The sequence below is a fragment of the Accipiter gentilis genome, chromosome 1 (genome assembly GCF_929443795.1).
Source record: "Accipiter gentilis chromosome 1, bAccGen1.1, whole genome shotgun sequence".
NCBI lineage: Eukaryota > Metazoa > Chordata > Aves > Accipitriformes > Accipitridae > Astur > Astur gentilis.
The window spans coordinates 17,250,030-17,273,479 of NC_064880.1; the positions used below are offsets into that span (position 1 = coordinate 17,250,030).

The 23,450-nt window shown below is 43.3% G+C and overlaps 1 protein-coding gene across 48 annotated transcripts in view; it reads right to left on the reverse strand.

Moving 5' to 3' along the window:
- The window catches only part of MAP2 (microtubule associated protein 2), a 238,206-nt gene that overhangs the window by 136,914 nt on the left and 77,842 nt on the right, over positions 1-23,450 (reverse strand). For 38 of the 48 annotated variants that reach the window (XM_049813586.1, XM_049813715.1, XM_049813935.1 and 35 more), the window contains one exon: positions 4,448-4,513. The exons of 3 other annotated variants lie outside the window; for them this stretch is intronic. The gene's annotated coding sequence lies outside the window, so the exon portion shown is untranslated. Of the gene's footprint in view, positions 1-4,447; positions 4,514-4,887; positions 5,154-5,181; positions 5,288-20,809; positions 20,912-23,450 lie in introns of those variants that run through there. 7 more of the 48 variants (XM_049813660.1, XM_049813609.1, XM_049813645.1 and 4 more) reach the window with 5 other exon arrangements.

A 23,450-nucleotide genomic window follows, 5' to 3' on the forward strand; every position in this document is an offset into this window, starting at 1 on the left:
GGTTTGCAAAGCATGAGTCAGCAGCATTGCTGCTATAGAGGTTTTTTCCTAGCATGCTACTGGCCACACAGTCTCTTCTGCCTTTCCCAGCTTTGGTATGGCAGCATAAGTGTACATCAGGAAATAGCCACCTTTTGTATAAAATGGGAGAGGTGAATTGATTGCCATTTATTCATTATCATGTTAAAAGTCATCACAGACCTGTATGATCACAATGTAATTCTATACACCAAAGAGCTTCACAGGAAGAAAGAGTTAAGTTGATGGGTGAAAGTGGGAGAAATCAAGTCTAAATACTAAATGTATTTTAACCTTTTATTGGTACTGCTACTACAGTAATACCACAACCACCTTTGTTACTGCAGCCAGGACAAAAGCCACCATACTAAGTCACATGGTCAAATTTTGCACATACGCAGCTTCCTCTAACCAAGGATGTAAATCATTTTGTGCAGTTGATGAATACTCCTACTGAGGAATACATTGGCATTTGTTTGGTTTGCAGACAAAGAAAATAAGGAAGAGGAGGAGGACACAAGTTTCCAGAAATTAACCTGGCAGCCTACAGACCTTCACAGCAACTGCAGGCCTGCACCTAATGACTTCTTCGTCCAGTTGAGGCCCTGTCAGCTGAGCTTCAGTTTACCCTCCACTGGATTTCTGTGCTTTGATATTTATTTTCTTGACAGGTTACACAGGGTCCTCCCTAAAGTTACTAAACCAAACTTGTGCTAGCTGTCTAACTGTCCCTAACTCTTAATATTTAAACACAGCTTGACAGAGAGTGAAGGACAGAAATGTATTTTCTTCCTAGAAATGGAAAACAATGCTGAAACGAGTCCTCCCTCCATTCAAATGAAGGGACATAACTCACCACTGACATAACTCACCACTTGCTGCCTCTGATCTTCCAGGGAGGCAGCACATGCACATGATGGCCAGCCAGCACCCCGGAGCAGTTCTAGTACATGCTGTGTCCTGCCCAGCTGACAGCACAGGGTGGGGTACTCTGGCGCAAAGGTAATGGAAAATGTGGTAGGGGAGGAGGGGCACAACGGATGTAAACCCAGAGGAAAACAACTTTCGTCAGGACCATGATGAGTGCTTAGCTCCAGTCTTACCCACAGAAAACCAGTTTTATGTGGTTTATGTTCTCCTCAGCTAATAATTTTTGAGTCCACTGACCAATTTCAACCTGCTTTGGTGCAGAAGCAGAGATAACTGTCCTCCTATAAGTCACGTGAAAACAGACATCCAGGTAGAAAAGACAGACCCTGCAAGTGACTCCCCTCAATGTCCCAAGTGAAAGGAAAGCCATAACATAGGACCCTTATTTGCCGCTGAAAAATTTGCCTAGGAGACAGTCTTTCTAATTAGTAAAACAGCAGAAAAATCTTCACTAAGAATTCTTCATCAAGCAGAAGACATAAATCAACAGGAAAGTCAGCACCATTAATCCCAATACTCAAAAACCCACTTGTTTCATGTAATCATAGGATAAGGTAACATTAGCACTGGTGATCTAACCCTAACCCTAGTAAACAAACCAAGGATGTTGAGACCCATCCTAGAACAGCTGTAAAGCAAACTTCCTCCTTACCTCCATCGCATATGCTAAGAGAGGGCCATCTAACAAGCGGGGTTAAAAAAACAGATGACAATCTCAGGATGGAGGCAGACACAGGGGCCCAGGTTCGCACTTGATGCTGCTCACCGCAAGGGAGCCCTGGGGATGAACTGACACTATGCATGGCTTCTAAATGCCTTTGGCACATTTGGTCACCATGCCACTTGTTTAAATGAAGGTGAGTGCCAAACATCACGTCATTTGTGGCCCTGGGGTCCACAAACTGTAATCCAACACACCTCATTGCCACTGCACACTCTGGTTTCTATTGTCTTTTTCTATTAGCTAACAAAATGTTTTTCTTTTGACAGTCCAAGCGATCTTATGCTACCTCTGTGACCATAGGATTTTTAAGTCCTTTTCATCTAGAATTAACTCTCTTCTTACAGTGCAAGTGTCCCTTACCTCTACTTCAAGAAAATTATATTGTTTGAAAAAATTTCTATTTTTGCCAGCATAACATCTCATTTTCTTCTTTGCAGCTGGAAGGAACAATTTGTAACATGAATCTTAAAAACCCAGATCAAAGGAAGAGGTTAAAATGACTGATAAATCAGAGGTGTAGGAAATGTATATGTATTGTTTATTTAAAAAAACAAAAAAACCCAGACTGTCCTCACCAACTCTGATTTGTTAACAAATAGCTGACACCTTTTCTTTGTTTTTAGGAGACCATAGAGGACTGGTAAGATGCTGTGCACAGGAGATAAGAGGTATTTCCATAGGAGATGAAAACCATTCATCTGAGGGGACCACATTGTCAACAAATTTGACTCATTATCCACTGATACTGTAAAAACTAGGCAGCTATACTCGTCTGCTAACAATGCCTTCAATTCTATTTATTGAGATCCTTCCTTTCCCCTTCTCCAATGCTGCAGCAAAACCTTGGATTCTGACATCAAGCCCAACAAACAGCATTAGTCCTTGAGACAGTTTGCAAAACATTAATGAACTCACAATGAGACTGCAGTTTGGCTTGTTGCCCTTGGATAATGGAAGTGAAATTAAAAGTAGAGGGAAGAGAAGGAACTTGCTCATAAGCTAAAAACAGATCACTGAATGCATTTTTCAAGAATTAAAGCATTTTATACACTAATTCAGGCTTCTCTATTTCAATAAGTCTAGTGATAATTGGTACCAGGAGGAAATAGTATTAAAAGCAACTAAGAAAAACTAACAAGTAAAGCATTTCTTTGAAGAATTTAGTTCAGCCAGGAAAACCCATTAGGTAAGAAGTCTTCTGACAAAGACAGAAAAAACACAAGGGCCAAGAGAACAGAAAAATGTGTAGAAGAAGAAAACAAGGAATAGAATTGTATGCAAAAAAAAAACCAGGAGAGGTAATATCCTGAAAATTTCACAAATGCTTTCCCCCAGGAAACAGTATCTATCAACCAGCCATAGCAATTTATTGCAATGAAATTGATTATTCATCACATTTCAGAGGAATGCATTGCTGCTAGCAGTGGCCCACATCCTCGCCAGTGCTGACGTTCTGGCTTGGGGTACCTGCCTTTCTGGGGACCCAGGCTGGCCACTTCAGGAGACGAGGGTTTCTTACAGAGTTATCATTACTCCTGGTTCACCCAGGCTAGAAATATAATTGCCTTTGCTGAAGAATTTCTCACCTTTTCTATTGTGGTTTTCAAAAGGCACCCTGAAACTTCAGACTAAAGACACATGTAGATTTTGATTCCTGCCCTACAAACATACATATTCCCTCCAGGTCTAAATGCAGAGCTAAGAAGTATGATCACCTAGGAAGAAAAACACATGACGAAGTCTGGTTTGGAAGGTACTGGGTGAGAACCGGCACCTGAGAAGTTAATGCAAGATGGATATACCTTTCCCTCTCTCCTTCAAGGTGGAGGGAACAGATTTTCAATCCTGCCTAGATTTTTTTTTTTATTTTTTTTTAAGGGCACAGTCCCCACAGCATTTCAATGAGGTCTGTATTCCTTAACCACTTGACACATCTGGAAGTTCAATACAAAGAAAGTCACTTAATGTTTTTTATTCTGCAGGGTTTTATCTCACTGTTTCCCTCACAGCATCAAGCGGTTAAAGCAACCAAAGCCAAAACGTATTAGGGGGAAGAGGATAATAAACTACGTCTCTTGGGAACTAGCAATGACACTGTCAAAAAAACCCGGTCTATTTACTTCATTTTGATATGTAGAAATAATTTCTGAATTGCCAGTGATATGTCAAAAAGCCATCAGACAGACTGCCCCACCCTGCCAGCCTACTGAAATACTGTGCATAAAAGCCCTGAGCTGATACACATGCAGTTTTTGGCAGCAGTGAACGGGTTAAAAGAAGTTTCCCTCCTCCATGAAAGCGATACAGTATGAAACCACCACTATGCTTTCTGCTGTGTGCTGTGATAGATTGTACCTGCTCCCAGCAAGCCAGTGAGTTTAACCCTGTCCTTGCTGGTGCTAAAATCAATATTAAGATGACCCCACATCCAATATGACTGGAGGCAGTTTTGCACCCCCGCTGTACTAACCCAAGACAATAGACAAGCACTCGGGCTTGTATCTCACCCTTTGGAGGCTGCAGCTGAACAGACTGATTAAACAGCTAGAGCATATGCGTACACATCAAAAATAACTTTACTGTGCTTGTCAAAACAATTTAAAAATCTATGCAAAGCTGCCACAAAACATAGTTTGACAAAATGAAGAATAACAGCTATTGTTTAGATTAAAAAAACCCACCAAACAAACAAAACCAACAAACGACAGAACCAAGCCCACACCCTGTGTCACATTCATTCCCACATTCTCAAAATCACATTCAGAGGTGTCCTACCTTTTCGATCTGTGGACAAGCAGATTCCAATCAGTGCGTCACATCCAAGACTATATACTGGAGAATCTGTTAATATAAAATAAAGGGGGGGGGGGGGGGGGGGGGGAACTGAAAATACTTAATTTTTGCTGAAAAGCAGTTTTCAGCTATGAGAAAAGTTTATTTTCTATTATAAAAAGACATAGATGCATAAACATACCCATACAAGTATGTGTGTATGAAAGTGTGTGTGCATATAATATGCCTTATGTATGCATGAAATACAATTATAAACAAAACCACAGAAGTTTATTACCTATACATTTTAATTCATCCAGCATGCACTGCCACAGAATTTAATCTACAGCAGACTAAATCCAAAAAACTACAGCATAAAGGTATAACTCTTTCAAATCGTCAACAAGCAAACAAAGATGACATTTTTAAAAGAAAATCATTACCAGCTATATGCTGCCATACCACAAAAGCCTATCCTTAAATAACTGCTGCATAATCATTCTCCTGGAGTGCTGTTATCCATCGGCTCGCTGCCTATCTCCAGACAGACGCAGTCTGCAAGCCACCAGCTTCTATCTACCATGTGTATGTCAGGAAAAGGAAAACTGCAAATTAGAAGTAGTCCCCGCAGTGGTGAAAAGGAAAAGAGGGTGAGTGGGAGAGGAAGAGGGAGTTCACTGGCCACAGAAATTTCGAGAATGATGACAAACCAGCCGGCTCCGCCATCATCCACTTACAATAGGATGCTGCACCTCACGGCTGCTGAAGCAGTTTGTCAAGGGGTTGCTGGTATCAAATGCCTGACAAGCATTTTAATTGCATCCAACTAAGTGTGTCCCCAGGAATCAGGCCTTTAATCCTATGAATATCATCAACTGCTTTCTTTTGTGCTGCTGCCAAACACACACAGGCACGCACTGCACACAGGCAGCAGCACACCTGGTTTCCACTGTGATGCCGATCCAAATCCTAAACAGGTTTTACGGACAGTACACACTGAAAAGGAGGTCTTGAGGGATTTAGCATTTTCTGCATTATGGATTAGGAGGGCGATTTGCTTTCTCCCTTTATTTTTCCATCTAGTGCTTCTGTTCACGTGTTGGAACCAGCTTGTCTATGCTGTTATTTGAGCCTTGCATTTGCTTATTCACCAGTGGGAAGCAAAACCAGGGAAAACACACAGAAGTGCTGCAGGACTGTAGGGACGAGCAGGGACCCTTCAGAACTAATACATCAGAGGAACAGGGCTCACTGCACAGTTCAGCTTGCAAATGAGTCGCTATGAGGGGTCCAGTTTTACTGCCACTATTCAGCCATAATGTCTGCCTTGATCTCACCTCCCTATTCCAAGGCTTTCTACAGAACAATGTTAATCTGAGTAGGACGACTTGTGAATTGGGAAATCACCCAGTGTTTTGGGAGGAGACACAGCACAATTGGGGAGGGGCAGCAGAGAAGGAGTAGAGGAATATAAAGGAATTCTTAAAAAAAGAAAGAGTGAGAAAAAGTTGAAAGATGAACTAGTTTGTTTTCGAGCATTTTAAGTTTGTAATGAAACTGCATAAACAGCAAAGGAGCAGTCAAGAGAAACCAATGAGCCTAACCACAATCTTAAGGGCTGAAGACAAGCTTAAATTTCTCTGCAGTCAGGACACACAAACCAACTAGGTCTACTTCCCAAGAGCAAGCCGGTGTTTCTCAGTCCCCGTGACAGCAGAGCCCTTGAGAGGTAAGAATGTCAACAGGAGAAGGAAACATCTACCTACGACAATTTTTGGGAGAGGTCCAACAAACCCCATTTACCTTTTAGAAGAACAAGGGGCTTGCAGGAGGAAGTAACAAGTCTCCCATGGATTTCCAGGGCTTCTCTCCCAAAACTTTAGGGGTAGAGGGCTGCAAAGGGATTCAGTTCCCTTCTGCCTTCCCCCACAACCATGACAAGATGACTTTTCACACATCCATCAAACTCTGCATCAACCAGAAGTTCCACCCTCACTGCTATAAACAGATCCTAGTGCCTTAAAACCATCTGTCCTGACCTGACAGTTTTCCCCCATTCTCTAAATCACCGCAGCAGTGAGAAAGACGAGGAAATGGAGAAAGGTAGCCCCCAAAGACAGCCTCTATGGGACAAGAATGATGGTGGAGCAGGTATCACATGGTGGCAAAAAGACCTTCAGAAGGAACAGAAAAAAATTACCAAGAGCAGCACTAGCACAATTCTTAGACCTTTCGTTTGAGAAAGCCTCCCATGACTCATCAGAAGGGGTGCCTGCTGCTGCCAAACCTCCCACTGCAGAGCTCATCCTCTGCAGAAACCAAGGAAACTCTAATCCTGCCCTCATCTTCCTCAGCTCCACCATTTAACAGTTGGTGCTTGTTCACAGCATTGCTACCATCACTCCCTCACTTCTACAGCTCCCCTCTACCAGCCACTCTTCCCCCAAAGCAACCAGCTCTAGGAGGTCCCAGAAACACCACCATGGAGTTGGGATGGTGGAGGGGTAGCAAAAAATCCAGAAAACTGTCCTGTAGTTTCTCTCAGATGTTCCTGACAGACCTCATGTGGTTCACAAGGTACTGATACATAATTGCCAGGCCACCTCCTACACATTGGAGCCCATGGCTGAATCTTCAACCAGCCATCCAAATCGCCTTCACTCTGCCCATGCAAGCACTTCCAGGGACCTGGTCTGCCAAAACTACCTATGGCAAATAGTTTCATCATAAGATACTGCAAATCAGAGACAATCTTCATAAAGTTTGTTCTGGCTGCGCTGTGAAATGTCTTTTCATATTCCTATAAAAGCATTTCTGGCCAGACAAATGGCACAGGAGAACAGAGGGATGAAGGGCCTAATCCAGGTAGATGCTGGAACACAGAGAACACTCAGCCCTGTCTGAGATTCAACCTCATGTTTTCCTGGCTCAGCCAGGAAAGCAGGTTCAGCCACAAAGCAAACTCATCACATAAAATTAACGAACCCCAACACAGTGAAACAGGAACACTTGTGAGCAAAAAGAAAATAGAAACACTAGTAAGTTGACAGGTCAAAGTCCTGGAAATGTTTAAATTATAAACTTGGGCTACACAGCATGCATTTTCAGCACCGTACCTCTCAAAGAGGAATAAAAACGTTTACAGTCTCAGTAAAGGAGGTGGTGAGACTGTGACTGAAACTTGGCCTAAACTCTGAAAGATCTTGCATGTCTGGGTGGGTTTTTCTCTTTAATTCTGACATTCATGCAAGACAGTGCACTCAGTTTCATTACTGTACTGTAGGAGAGCTTAGAAAATCCAGTTGCATACTGGGTCCTTCTGTGCAGGGTGCTGGGGAAAACAGGAGACAGCTTCTATTACAACAGATTACTTAGAAGAGCCAAAACATAAAAGCGGTGTCATAGTTTAACCCCAGTTGGCAACTAAGCACCATACAGCTGCTCGCTCACTTCCCGCCCCCCCCCCCCCCCCCCAGTGGGATGGGGGAGACAATCAGAAGGGTAAGAGTGAGAAAACTCGTGGGCTGAGATAAAGAAAGTTTAACCAGTAAAGCAAAGGCTGCACATGCAAGCAAAGCAAAACAAGGAATTCATTCACCACTTCCCATCAGCAGGCAGGAGTTCAGCCATCCCCAGGAAAGCAGGGCTCCATCAAGTGTAATGGTTACTTGGGAAGACAAATGCCATCACTCCGAACGTTCCCCCCTTCCTTCTTCCCCCAGCTTTATAGGCTGAGCATGACGTCATATGGTCTGGGATATCCCTTAGGTCAGTTGGGGTCAGCTGTCCCAGCTGTGTCCCCTCCCAACTTCTTGCGCACCCCCAGCCTCCTCACTGGTGGGGTGGTGTGAGAAGCAGAAGAGGCCTTGGCTCTGTGTAAGCACTTCTCAGCAATAACGAAAACATTCCTGAATTACCAACACTGTTCCCAGCACAAATCCAAAATGTAGCCCCACACTAGCTACCATGAAGAAACTTAACTCTATCCCAGCCAAAACCAGCACAAGAGGGTAGTGGCATCATTCTCCTCATTTTCAGGATAATGAAAAAAAGAACAATTGAAGGGCTTGGACTTGCCCAAGGTCACACACAAACTCTGTTGCCAAGCCAAGCCAGAAGACCCTCCTAGAACCTCAGCCTAAGATCTTTCCACTCAAACCACTGCTGAAATCTTGCAACCAGCCTTTAACAAAGGACTTGGGGGTCGGTTGCTTCTCGTTTAGCAAAGACTGGGTGAACATTTTATGCAATGCCTAAAATAGCATCCAATATCATCAGTGATGTAGATTAAGAAGAGTAAGTCTACTGAACAGAAACTGCACCACTCTGGTAAAAATAGCCCTGGAACAGGGAATTTTCTTTTTATTCGCTATTGTCTTACCACTTAAAACAGTGCTGGGGATGGCTGCCTGCTGGAGAGGTTGAGAGGAGATGGATGCTTCACCAGACTGTAAATATTGCCTGTTCTTCAGCAGTGGTAATAAACATCAGGCTACTCTATTCTACCAGCCATTTGAGGGACAACCTTGCTTTTCTTTTTCTCCCTCCTTGAGGGGGGGAAAAACAGAAGAGACAGGCATTAATTAATTCTGGAAAAACACATGCAGTATAGCACCCTAGCTTTTTCACTAGGGCTACACCGTGAGGAAGGCTGAGGCTGGAGTCACCATTTGTATCTCTATGGTTACTGATAACGGAGAGGACAAAGGGTGGGGAAGAGGTAGGAAAAGCTGCAGGCTGAGTTAGCAGCTTCCATGGCTAACAAGGTGCAAAGGATTTCAAGGCAGGTTAGGAGTTTTCAAGATGCAGGGAGGCCCTGCTTTTGTTTTTAGTCTCCCCCCTCCCAAAGAATGAGTGTGCAAGAGCTGATCTACCCACCTCATGCAGCCAGACCCTCCAGAGCCTTTTCAGTCATGCCATTTCCTTTACACCAGCAGTGCCCCCAGCTTTGTATCCATAGCAGATTTCAACATCTTTACAGATCTTACCTGTCCTTCCTCCCAGGCTACCAATAAAACAGGCCTGTGCTGGTGTCACTGCCCTTCCCCAGCATCCATGCAAATGCATCCCTTCACGCCAAGCATCATGGCCAGCTCTCTTGTACCCAATATGGGCTTCTGCGCAGCATGCTTATAGAAACGAGCCTTCAAAACCCAGGCAAATTATGTCCTCTTTCTCCTATCTCAGCTTACTTGTTTTAAACCTGTCAGACAGATATTTTCAGGCACGATCTCTCTTTTGTGAATCCAAGTTGACTCTCCTCAACTAAATAATAGATATGAGGAATACCTAGAAAGAGATCTCTTATTTCCATTTCACTCTGTGCCAGCATGTCACTGAAATCAAGCTGGAAGATATAGAATATTCAAATCCTCTCAGGCCTGCTTTTCAGAACAACAAATTCTGCTCAGAACGTTTTGAAGCTACCAGATAAATGTATTCTTGGGTTTTCTTAGGAAATTCTTGGTTTCCAGCTTAGAGACCAGTGAGAACAAAAGAGTAAAAGCAAAATTCATTAAAGAGTTTGTTAGCCCCCAAACTTTGCCTGTATATGCGTTATAGTTACTAGTAACAGCTGCAACACAAGCTTTTGTATAATAACCCCATAATAAACCATCTCCTCCGCCCTGGGTCCTACACATGGAGGGGAACAATGCAGTCTCACAGCTCATTCAGCCCACTGCTTCAGTGACAGCTGGGCAAAACACCCCAAGCTCAAAATCTACCCACAGAGGAAAAGCAAAAAGTAAAGAGATGAGTCAGTAGTCACACCCCAAATTTTGACATGGCAGAAGCAAACCTCCATCTCACAGAACCACTGAAACATCACTAAACTCATCTGATGTGCCCCCATCAGCACAGCTTGCAAATGCCTTGTCACCAGCACACGGGTCCCAGTGATTTCCCCACTGCCCCTGAAAGACATTGTCAATTTTCAGTTGGTTCCTTGAGCCTGCAATATCAGAAACAATTGATAGCACCAACACTCCTGCAGAAACCAATACCACTTGAGAGTACCATGACTTTCCACAGATCGCTGAACTGCACACATCCATGAGCACAATGTCTTCAGAGACTGCAAGATAGACCTGTGCAATCAACACTGCATTATTTGGAGGCTCAAAGATTATACGAGCTAACACAAAGCTCCTCTCTGACAGTCCTGAGCTGCTGGAGTGTCTACAATAGATTCATTACTGTTTTAAACATGTAGGTGAAAGAAGTGGGTTTATTCTTCTTTTCCATTTTTATTTCGTCTTTAATTCCACCTCCTGCAGGGAGCTAAACTGCATAGTTTTGCATTACCACATAAAGTAGTAGCTGTACTGTTACAGCCACAACAAACTAAGGTCATAAAGGAAAGCAAGTTTTCAGGGAATAGTATTTGCTCTTATCAGAGCAGTGCTGGTACATACTGCAGTCAAAACACAAGTTATAATTAATCCTCTGGTGTACCTAAAGGTAACATTTTTCCTACAAATCCTCCCTCACACACCAACAAGAGATGGAGGCAACTCCCACGGCCACCACAAGCACCAAGTCCTTTGAGGGACTCAGGATTCACAACCGCCCCCAAGATAAATAGGAGAATAAGGTTTTGTCAGCCTCTCAGAAACTGAGTTTTTTCTGAATGAAAATTAAGATTTAAGGGTGTCAGAAAAAGGCAATGATAGACTGACAGTTTAAAACAATGCTTGTGGTGTTGCCTTGACTGTTACAAGGTAATCAACTGTTTTTGTAATTCCAGTTCTCAAGATACCCCTTGCCACTACCTGGTTCTTTGCTCCAAGGCCTCCTTCCAGCTCTTTTCCAAATGCTGCTTTGTTCTCACTCCTCCTGTTCCATTTGTTTCCCACTCTTCCCCCTTTGCTTCCATCACTGCCCTCTCTCTTCATGCATCCTTCCTTTACCTCCCTCTTTCTGACACCTCCCCCTAACAACACTTGCATCCCCCCAACAGATAAAGGACACAGAAAAGTCAAAGGCCTGAACCGCATGCGCTGCATGACATCTGTTGAACATTGTGTTACTTATTCTGCTTGCCTGCATTAGTCCTTCCTCCACAGCTTCATCCTGTCTTTAGTGGCAATTCTGCCCTTTGCTTTCTGCTTGCAGAGGAAAGGACAGTGATTGCCCAACACACTCACATAAATTCCTGCTTCAGAGAGATGCTTAAACCAGGCTACTAAAGCTGTAGGATCCAAACCTATGAATTAATGATGAAAACCATGGTCAACTTTCCTGTTATGCCTCCGCCTAGACTGAGACACACACTCCAGAGAGCATGTAACAGTTGGTACCATCTAGTTCAACCCCAGCCTTAACCTCAACTTAGCCACAGGTGTTCTGGTACCCTTGAGCACACGTAGCCCTTGTCCCGGTGGGTGTCCACATGAAAGCCTCTCATACCATGTGCATCTTAGAGACACATTGAGTGTTTCTCCATCCTATCACGTGGTTTATGACTAAGAAAATACTGCAGATTCAAACCCTACGACTGCTTTTCATCTTTCCTCTCTTCAGGCCTACCAGTGAGGTGATGAAACAAGACAAAAACTTGCTTACAGTAAAATATCACAGCTACTGTGACAGAATTTATTCAAATGTCAGTTTGTACTTCACTTAATCATGTAACCTAATGTTTTTCAATTAACTGCCACGTCACACCTCATAACAGAACCTTTAGTTATTATTCTGTATTAAATTTATAAATAAAATATTTTAAATTAATGAATCATTTGTTGAATCAGATTTTGCAGGGCATACAATTAAAATATAAACTCTGAGCTGGCATGGCCTTAGACATATATAAAGCTATAATTGCAATGTAATATACTCAAATTTATCTGTTTTGTCTAATCATAGGCTTTGGGCAGTATTTCAATTTAAATCCCATTTATATTTAGGACAATGTGTAAGCAAACATTTAAGTTCTTTTTCAGTCAGTGGGACATAGGCACGCAGTGAAATGCAGTACTGAAAATAGAGGTCTTCCTGAAATGGGTCTGTGTCTGTGATCCCTTTCAGAGAAAAGGTATTTTCTCCTTCATTTTCATAAGTTAAAGACCAATCTTTTTTCAGAGATATTTTCCCTAGCAGCTAAGTACTGCCTTCCGAAAAGCTGCCAGCTAGTTATTTTCTTCCATGTCCACGCTTCCCTTCCAAGAAATTAAAAAAAAATTGGTTAGCCCTAGTAACTCACTGCTTTTCCTGGACAGCAAAACCAACCAGACAGGCAATAGAAATTGCAGTAACATGTAGTAACATGTAGCAGAATTGGTTTGAACAGCTTCTCACTTAGCAGCGCTTTATGTAACAAAGGCAGTCAGGCAGAAACCCATGGAAGAGCTACCAGCAGCTGAGCCACGCGGAGGGGAAGCAGCTCTGTCCTCACTACAAAGGAGAGACAACAAAAGCTGCCTTATAAGAATGCTGCTGACTAGTCAGCCTGACCCACATGGGCACAGATGTGACACTGTGCCAGCATGATGCAACAGCTTATTCCGTCTTCGCATGAGCATCCAGGTCCTTTGCATGGAGATGAGCCTGTCCAATAGCTGTCCTTCATAGACTGCAGATTTCCAGTAAAACCAACCGTAATTAATAGCCACTTAGACCTGTAAGACAAGGCCCAGCTTAAAACCACCAGAAGCCCTTCCTTGACTTCAGTCATTTGGATTAGAACTTGTATTTCACACACACTCTTGAAGCACTTCAGACAAAGGCAAGGAGGGCTGGCAGCATGTCAGCTGCATGTTACAGATACCCTCTTTGCAGAAGACCCCGTTGCAAAGGGCTTCTTAATGGATTTTGACTGTTGCATTTACTGTGAAATGGACATAGCAGATACTGCAGGCTAATTCATTAGCTACTTGTGATTGATTCTTGTTTTCATCACCATAAAAGCAGATTTCCTGTGGTTAACAAAATGATCCTGATTCCCTCTTTGCTTACACACATTTAAGTTGGCCACAGCTCCACTGAGCCCACAGCAGTTGCCACATCAAGACTAAAATAGGTTTAATGACTGGAGACTTGGATTGGGTAACTTAAACATAGGTTTCATTCACCCTGGTCTCACAGCACTGTCCAAAATTATTTTCAAGCTCTTTGTACATGAGAATTACTTCCCTCATCTCTACCAGGTAGTTGCCTCAAGGGTGAAAAGCAGCAGCTGTTTAACAGCACTCAGTTACACTGCCCATAAGCTCAGGGTACAAAGAGAAGAGTGCCACATCCAATTGCCATCACTAGGGAGACTTTTGGGAGGTGTAACATGATTATAGTCAAATCTGGTTTATCAGAATGGGATGGAAAACAAGAAAGTCATTAGGCAAAATGGAATTTCAGATAAGTGAAGGACCTTGGAACTTATCTGATATACCTCAAGGGACGTGACCTTCTTCTAGGTGAAGTAGTACTTTGATCAATGGCATTTTAGATGACAGGCCCAAACAGCAGCACTGCCAGTAAGTCAGTGAACTTCTGCTGTTTCAACAACTGCCAGAGAAATTCTTGCTGCTATAAGCCATCCAGATACTGGTTTACACTGTATTCAAAGGACAGTACTGTTTAGCAGAGTGAACCCACAGCAACACTAGGGCACCAATGAAAATATGATGTGGAATTAAAAGGGGAGAAGGCAGAGGTGAGGGCAGAGAGAGAAACTGCCAGTCTCCGCTCCTCTACCATCCTACCTGGGTTGGTTTGGAAGATTTCCATTCAGATCGGCAGGCAACAGAAGAAAGCACGGACAGCTCAAAAGATAAGGGTTTATACTCTGTGCAAGGCTCCTGAGATACACAGAACCAGAAAGGAAAGACAGAAATTAGAGAGTTTAGCAGCTTTAATGACAAAGTCTGCCGGTACAGAAGAAGAATACGCTAAGCCTTTTAAGAGCCTGAATACTCAAAAATCATACAAAAGCCAGAGACAAACTTCATGTAACTAAGGGGCAGCAAAAGCACAGGAATATAATCAGAAAAGCTAAGGAACAAAATGAATTACAATTAGCAAGGAACATAAAAGGCAACCAAAAAAGATTCAATACAATCTGAAAAGCAGACAGGGCAAGTCATGGTTCAGTAGAGAGGCACAGCAAAAATGATGCACTGAAGGATACGATTCAACATATTCAACATTTGCCCCAATTTTCACAAGTAAGAGTAACAGTGAGCAAATACTGCATGCAATTAATTTTAAATAGAAGCAGAACCTTGGGTCAGAATACGAAAGAGCAGCTTAAGAAACACTCAAAACAAGATATACGCAGCTAAGAAAATTTTGTGAATCCTCCCTGACTCAATAAGAGTATTTAAGGTTTCAGAACAGATCAGAGAAAAAAAATCAAACATCGCACTCTCTTGAAAGGAAGCCATGGGAAATTACAAACCAGTCTGTTAAACCTCATCCTTGCAAAGATTTTGGAAAAAATAAACAAGTAGTTTACAGGCACCTACAGGACAAGAGCATGACTGAAAAAATACTGCTGGCAATATGAGTTTGTCAATTACAAATCCCAACAAATTAATCTCATTCCCTCTTGATTTGGCATTTATAAAATTTGGGTTTGACCCCAAGTTGGAATGAGCTTGTCACTCTTAGGAAAGCATCTTCAAAAACTAAGATCATTGCAGCATACTGCAGAGCATTTCCCAAATCTAAAAGCAGGAAATCAAGAAAGAAGGACTGAACAGCATATTGAGAGACAAGGCCTCAATCACATAACTAGACAAATCAGGACTAAGTAGCTAGGCAGTAGCTTGGCAGGAAAAGTCTTACTGTGGGCAAAAAAATACAAATCAGAGGTTTTTTTATCCTAATGGGGATGCTGTCCCTAAAACACTGGGATAATTATTCCATTTTCTTTGTTGGTGGTGATGTCTCAGCTGAAGAAGTACCAAAATTTGGGGTTTGCACAGTAAGAAAGATATTGGCAAACTGGGGAGAGTCCAGTTATAAGCAAAAGGGAGAGTTTGGGAAAACATTCTTCTGATCTTTCCTTGTAAAGTACATGTTTTCAGATAGGTTTCCCTAAAGTACAGAAAATCAAACCGTAATAAAAATCTTCCAGGGTATATAATTTGTGAAGATAAAGCAAGCAAGCAATTACCTTCTAAATTGGAGGGGGGCAGGTGGGGGGGTGGGTGTGTGTGCAGATAAAAGGAATTCACTGGGACAAATAAAAGCAAAGATGATTTTTTGGTGTCGTATTTTAAAAAAACCTGCTACTGAGGAAGGTCAAACAAATTATTTATGTACTTATTTTTATAATAAGAGCACCAAGGACAGTGCCTAGACATGCTGGTATCTTCCTCAAGAGTGAATGAGGATCCTGTTGCCCTATCCTATAGGCGCCTGGTTTCTATAACCGTGCAACTGTGCATAGATTGGGCAACTGGTACAGCCCCCAGCAAAATTCACCTGGGCCACAGGACTGACTTATATTGCCTTCTCTCCATCCTTCAGCGGCCTTCTCGAGAAGCCAAATCAGGATCACTGGTGCAGAGCATGGCACTGCACCAACATTGCTCCCTCCACACCTCTCTAATCTGGGCCAGACATGGTGCTGGGGACCTCAGCCTCAGCCCCAATCTGCTGTTAGGGTTTAGAGAGCCACAAGGCCTACAGCTCCAGGGACACTGGAGTTAGAAACGGCATGCCAAGGAGAACATAGCACTGCACCACATTAACATGGTCTCTCAGAGGACAAGGCAGGTATGACAAACCCTGCAGCTCTTCCACGAGTCCCACCTACTGCTCCCCTCTTTGCTGCTGGAGCACCTCAGTGGGGTGGGGAGGGCACCAAGGCTGGCCCTTGCCTCTCCACAGTGCCATTGAGATCATACGTTAGGGTCTGGGAGCAAACAGTTTTACTGGGTCTGTGACCTACCATCCCCCAGACTTCCCACTGGTCCACAGAGCAGGACTGGTTCAGATGAAGTTGTTTGTCCACTTGTTAACACCAAAGTAGAGACTGAAGAACACAGATGCTCCCAGCATTTGCAAGAAGGTTCCCTACCTCTTTTTAAAGGGTTTCAGAATCAAAGTCCGCCTTAGGGGCACGACAGCTCTTATATTTGAGCAAAAAAACCAAGCAATGATGTGGAACCTGTGAGTGAAAAACCAGGAGAGCAACACTATTAAAAAAGACGGCAAAAGGAACGAAGAGGAGAGAATAAATGGAATAACTAATACACATTTGCTCCAAGGTTCTCTCTGCACCAATTGGCAAAAAGAATACAACTGAATCATTAATAATTGAAGGAACTTGAAGACAAAGGCATTTTCGGCCAACATTAGATAAAGGGATGAAAGAGGGCTGTACCAGGAATTCTGATGATGGTATCATTTGGGGGGCTAGGAAGGAGGGGGTTATATTTAAAAGAAACGGTTCCTTTGTAAAATGAGAGCAAGCATTCTCATTACTAATGCAGGCAGATGCATCTGAAAGACCTTATTCAGCTGATGGTGTCACCAAACACCCTTTTCAACAGAAGCTCTACACTAACAATATTAAACAAGGACAGGAGACTGCTGCAGCAAAATATAAAGTGTCACTTGTTTATATTTTTTTAGCCTTATAAATCATTAAAGGATGAATATTAACAAGCATCCAGCTTTCTGAGCTTTTCTTAACTCTGATGATTCTCTGCACGTAGTTGATGGGAGCTTGAGCTTTCATTGCTTTTGGAAGTTGGCCCTGCAGAACAAGCCAGGACCAACATTACTCGCAAAACACACTCGGTATCTCTTCTTAGGAGCCAAATCTTGGACAGCGGAATTTCCACCATTATCTTTAAAGGCCATCAGCAGTGGAGCCAGGCACATTCACATCTGCCCCTGGTTCAAAGCCTTGAGTTTTGCACAAGACAGTTTCTGAGCAACCAAACTGTGCAGAGACAAACAAAGGGCATGTTAATTTTACTGGCTTGCTGCCATATGTTGGGGGAAAGATGTTCATGAAAACTCAGTAAGACTGAAATGCATTCTTTTCATCATCAAGAATAAAAAAATACAACTTCAAAAACAGTACAGAAAAGATCAGATTAGATAAATTTCCCAGGAGGAGCGAAGGAATAAAAAAACCCCTCACAACTCTGCATCATCTGCAGAAAGGGGTAGTAGGAACCCACCATGAACCAAAAGCTCACACTATCAGGGTAACCAGCTCCAAACTATTGATATATTCACCCAAAAAGCTATTCTTGCAAACCTTTCCAAGCCCCAGGAATATGGTAGTGCAAACTACAAGGGCATTTTCAGAATTACACTACAACATCATCACTCACCACAGCTAAAGTTGATGGGAAACAACCAAGCCACTACTCTGCAAGAAGTTAAGACAGAAAATGCAACAGAGCACCACAATGTAGCACAACCTGTCTGTAGGCTCAGCTGAACAAAAGCCATAAGCAGCTGGAGGGGGCCCTCCTGCAACTGTTCACACCCAGAGGACTTCTTCCAAACTTCATACAAAGACTGTATTTTCTTGTCTGCTAGCTTTGCTCAAGCCACCTTCTGCTGTCCTCTGAATATCCCCACTGCCATCAGCAGGACAACTGGAGCTGTAACAGTCACTCGACCCAGGAAAACATGGCAGGACAGACCCTACAGAGCCTGTTCTTTGCTCTACTTTGCAGGTACAAGCATGGAGCCACAGAAACGGAATGGACAGAACCAGTTTATGAGGACAGTGGGGTTATTTTTGCATTCCCTTCTTTTAGTTGCTGGAGATCTCCAACATGTAGACTCACCTCCGTACCTCCTGGCTTTTGGGCACTATGTTATTCTTATGAGTCTTCCTGGGATCACCTCTTCCTGCAGATCTTGCTGCAAGCTTGGAAACACTTAGCCTGCTGTGCCACAGCTCAGCAACATTTCAGTGAGCAGAGAGGGAGCTCCAGGGGTCATTTACTCCATTCGCCTCAATACAAGTCTCCCCGGAAGACACACACCTCCCTCCCACAACTGAGCCTTGACTTTACCTCAGACTAGAAACCAAACCCCAAGACAACTAAAGTACATTAAACTTGGGATTCACCTCACTTAATAGCAGCCCTTATTCATAGGGCTTGCAAATTGCCTAATATTTGTACTGCCTTCATTAATCATTTTTGCTTTCCAGCCAATGCAAACCAAAAACATCAGAACTTGGACAACTGGCAACATCATCCTTCAACATTTCATTGCTTACACTCAGATATAAATCTTCTGCCTGACAGAGCTTTCACAGGGCAAGACATTAGTGGAAAAGCAATGAGGTTTCATTATAGGATTTATTCCCTATTCATTGTGAGGCTTTTAAGAGACAAAATCAGTCTGTTAGTTCATTTGGAAACTACCAATAATCTCTTCAACTTAATTTCTTATTTCTTATTCTTTCCAATTCAGAGACTAAATTTTGAAGAACAGAGAAAGAAATATTTATTGCACTTCTTAATAAAGGGAAACCATGAAAATTGATTATTAAATCATGAACAGCTTTACTAATAAAAAAAAAATACACGGCCCTGCCAAAATAACCAGCTTTCACACCTAAAAAAACAGCATGCAAACAAAACACAAGAGACATACACCTGCTGCAGAGAGTTGCAGGTCAAGAGTTAGAAAATTCACATCTGGTAAGGCTGCCTGAGCCTTTGTTAACTTGTGATATTTCTCCAGGATATTTTGATTCTTTGCTACAAGATGTCTTCTGTTGAGGCCATCAAAGGACTGGAAGCTCTAGAAAAACTCACACTAAGTGTTTCTCAAACAGCATCCACTGCTTAGACCTGTATGCTGGAAATCATCTGAGCTTTAACTACTGCAATGCTGGAAACACACTTTTCTTCCAGCCCTTTTTGTTCCCCCAGATGATTGTATTTGCTGATCCTTCTTGCTGGATTTAGGCCACTTTCAATTGCTGACGCCCATTATTCCATCAGTAAGGGGCCCTAATGAAACCAGCTTTCTCAAAACTGATTTTCTTTCTGCCGCTGTTCCCCACTCTTACATTCACTGATTTCTTCTCTGTTCTCTTCTTCAGCTGCTCCTGAGGGCAGGGTTCAACACCACAGAGGCAAAGCACTTAAGGAGCATATGCCAGGGTTCAGTGAAAGACACCATCAGGATGAAAGGACTTTCTTTACCTTACACCTTTTGGAGAGACTCAGAGTACCTTCTCAGTAAAAAGGCATCTCTACACATGCCCCATCTACTGATTGTCAAACAGACCACCTGATTCCTGTCTCTCACCTTTACCAAATTCCAAAATACTTGGTTACTCTAGATTTTAACAGGATCTATCAAACATTAAACACAGTTAAAAGCCGTGAATAGTTATAAGTATTCAAATATTAAAAATAAAGGGAGAAACCAAGTGTAGGAGCCTTCTCTATATTAAGCTATATTTTATTAATAAGTATACACAGACGCATTGGTTCAGATTGACTCCAACATATAGCCAAGACAGAAATAACAGAACACTATGTTATTTTGTTATGCCTTGGTAGAAATTATTTTACACTCCAGTAACTTGAAAAACAAGTCACTGTGACTAGCAAATGCCTTCTACCCTGCAACAAGCAATCTGATGAGCAGAAGGCAGAGTGCAAAAGGCAGGTATCACTTGAAAGTAAAAGTGTCCTGACAGCATGCCCCTAATATCTATGTACTGAGCAGGTGCTTGCCATCTGATAGAGAACTCTGAGAACAGATAAACTAAAAAGCTTAAGGCTTTTTTTACTATCACATTTTATTTTTATTCAACTACTACTCCACATGTTACTATTTAATTTCTATGGCTCAAGGTTTTGCCCCTTTAAAAGACCAAAAGACTCTCATCCTGAATTAATCTTTCCTTCCTGAAAAGCACTGGACTGAATCTCCTTATTTCCCCCTGGGTACACCAAGGGTAGTGACAGTTGATCCTTGCCTGTGCTGCCCAGTCAATTATTATTTTCCTCCTGAAGCCCACAAAGACTCTTCAGGAGTGAAAGCTCTCTCAGTGCGACGGCACTGCACAAACACCTGCTAAGAAATGAATGCGTGAGACGAGATAATGGGTGGGAGGAGGAAAGCAGCTGTAAGGGGCACAGTAGCTCACTGGAACCAGAGGCAAGAGCCCAGTCCAGCTCTTGCATCTCTGCCCTGACTTCCAGAAACCACGTGAGAAAAGATTTCCTGCAATCCCCATACTTGGTCTTGCTTACCCACTAGCAGGGCAAAGGATTATTGTACTGTTTACATTTTATCTACACTGCAGCAGCTTGAGGCCTCAGTCCCAAACCACCCCCAGAGTACTAGGTACCACATCCGCTTGCACAGAGCTTATCAGATGCACAGCAAACAACCAACAATGTAGATACAGATGGACAACACCTGTCAGCTGCAAGATGGAGTGGTGTCTCAGCTGGGACCTGTTGATGCACTTTCAGCTGGCACTGCATGACATGGGAATCCTCCAAGGACAGCACAGTGGTTTGGCTGCCACAAGATGCTTCCTCACACCTCCCAATCCACGTGGAGGGAAAGCAGGAAAGAAAGCAAAGAGGATGCACCTTGAAAATTGGCATTATGGGCTGAGAACATGAGACACACACCCCCCACCCTCAAACAAAATCCCTGTAAGCGGAGAGCAGTCAGGTCCAATCGACTTAAAGTTCATGCTGACCTTGGCCAACAAATCTCATGTCTCTACCAGTCTCTCTCAGTGAAAGACTGCCAAAGCGCTGATGTAGCCAGGTCTCTTTAAACTCTTAAAAACTGAAGACTAGCCCACAGATTTCTTTAAGATAAGAAAAATAGAAAAAAAAATTATTTGAAAAAATAATAATTACGTCTTACCCGAAGATTCAGAGAAATGACTCTGCACTAAGTGAAGCCCAACCCTACATCAATGTCCTGCTGAAAGCCTGGCTGCTCCCAGGGAAGAGCAGATCTGAGCAAAGCCTGACCTGAGGGACCAGAGTTTGGGAAGAGAGGGGAGGGGCCCCTCCAGGCAAACCTCTCCCCAGTAAGCTCCCAGCAGCAGCAGAGGCTCCAATGGAAAGGCCCAGCATTCGCCAACAAGGGATAGATAGCACAGAGCAAAGCCCAAGCTGAAAAATAGGCTTATTCATTTGCTTGCTGTTTATTATGTATAAACACGGTGCCATCTGCTTTACTACACCCTTCAAAAGGCTGTAGCAGAAAGGAGGAAGGCAGCCTGTTTGCCATCCTCCTGCTGTAGAGCACGGGCGAGGCAGGCTGGCTCTGTGCAGAACGGAGGCTGCCCCTTCCCTGAGAGCACCTGCGCTGAAGGGGCTAAGGTGCAGGGCGGGCAGGGAAGAACAGAGCTAGAGGAAGAAGACTAGCAAATGGCTGAAAAAAGCAGAGAACTCTCATCTCACATGGCTGGGTGACTTGGGCCCCCATCGCAGGCTGAGCACTGGCACTGCCAGCAAGGGGGAACGGGGAGACTGCAGAGTCAGGAGGGAAGTGGGATTTCACCCGTGCTCAGGAGAACGCCCATTATCCTGGTTGTAACCAGAGCGTCACCGGAGCTGGATAGCTTTTAGCAACCTGGCTGCTCCAGCACCCTTGGCGAGAGGAGGGAACCCACGGTCCTGCAACTTTGCAGGACACAAAAGTCACTGCTTCCAGGGTCAATTCTCCTTCTTCTAAAAGGGTCATTCCCTGGACTAAGGGAAACTACCCTGGTGTCAAAGCACTAAGTAAGATTGAGGCCCAGGTCCCTGAAGAAGTTTGTTTACTAATTTCAGAGCTGGGTGGCTTCAAACAAGGAGACACAACAACCTTAGAAAGGGCACCTTGAGGTTGTCACCAAATGCAACAAAGCTGCAAGCTATGGGACTGTTCACTGAACATGTGCACATCCCACGTGGTTTGGGGGATCCCAGTATTAGATCAATCACTCATCACATCCCACCACCAGTTACTGCTATCCTCTCCCCCACATGCACCCAGCCTGAGTAGTTGGTAAAGCCTCAGTGCAGCCCTGTGGAATCAAGTGCTAGAGAACTTCTTTTATATATGTATGTATGTATGTGTGTATATATATACACACCCCACATAACTGTGAAACACCCCATCTGCTCACGTTACAACACTTTAAACACATGCAATTAACTGAACTGAAATGGCATAAGGATCTGGATCAGCCAGTGTCTTCTTCCCCGACTCCCACTATTTCCACCTTCCTCTCACCCTAGCATATGGAATGCCATATGAATTACTGAATGGATCGTGCTAAAACTGGAGTCTGTAAAATGTATTTTTAATACAGATTACAGGGGGATATTGTCAGTCCATGGTGCAGCATTGTTTGCCTTACAAGCTTGGTCTGTCACTACTTCTGGCAAGCCCTACTTCCAGTGCTGACAACTAATCTCCAAACTCTTAAATATTTTTCCTTGGTGCTCTGAAATAAAACTCAGTTTCCTTCCAAGTTCCTTGGCAGGAACTTTGCAGGAATAGCAGGTCAGGCAAGAGTTAGTACACTGCAGTTATTCTAGCCTGCCACTGCCCTTCTGAAGCAGATGCCTGACAAGGATGCCCAGTTTTCACTGTCAAAGCTACCAAGGCATTTATTAATCAAACATGTAGGGCTGTTAACCTGGGCTTTCATGAAATGCCATTGAGACACACATAAATCATGTGCTGCCCCAAGAAATGGTTAGAGAAGAGTCTATACGGTTTTTTGTCCACTGGTACAAACCAGGAGGGTACACAGCTTTTTCAGCCCCTCACTGAAAGCCCCTCCACCCTAAGGAGCCACAACACCATGGTCAAATCCTTGGCAGGAGAAATTGGAGCAATCTAGTTTGTTTATATGCTGATAATTAAATCCTGATGCAAAGCTAGGGAGATTCACAGTAGAGATCCATCAGCAGACAGACACAAAAATATAAAATCTCTTTACAAGGCCACAGCAAGCTCTACTGGGCTATCTTACAGCCAAGGCAGGTCAGGTCAGCCAGGTTATTATTAGCTCTGAGCAGCCCATACATCAGTGTTAGCG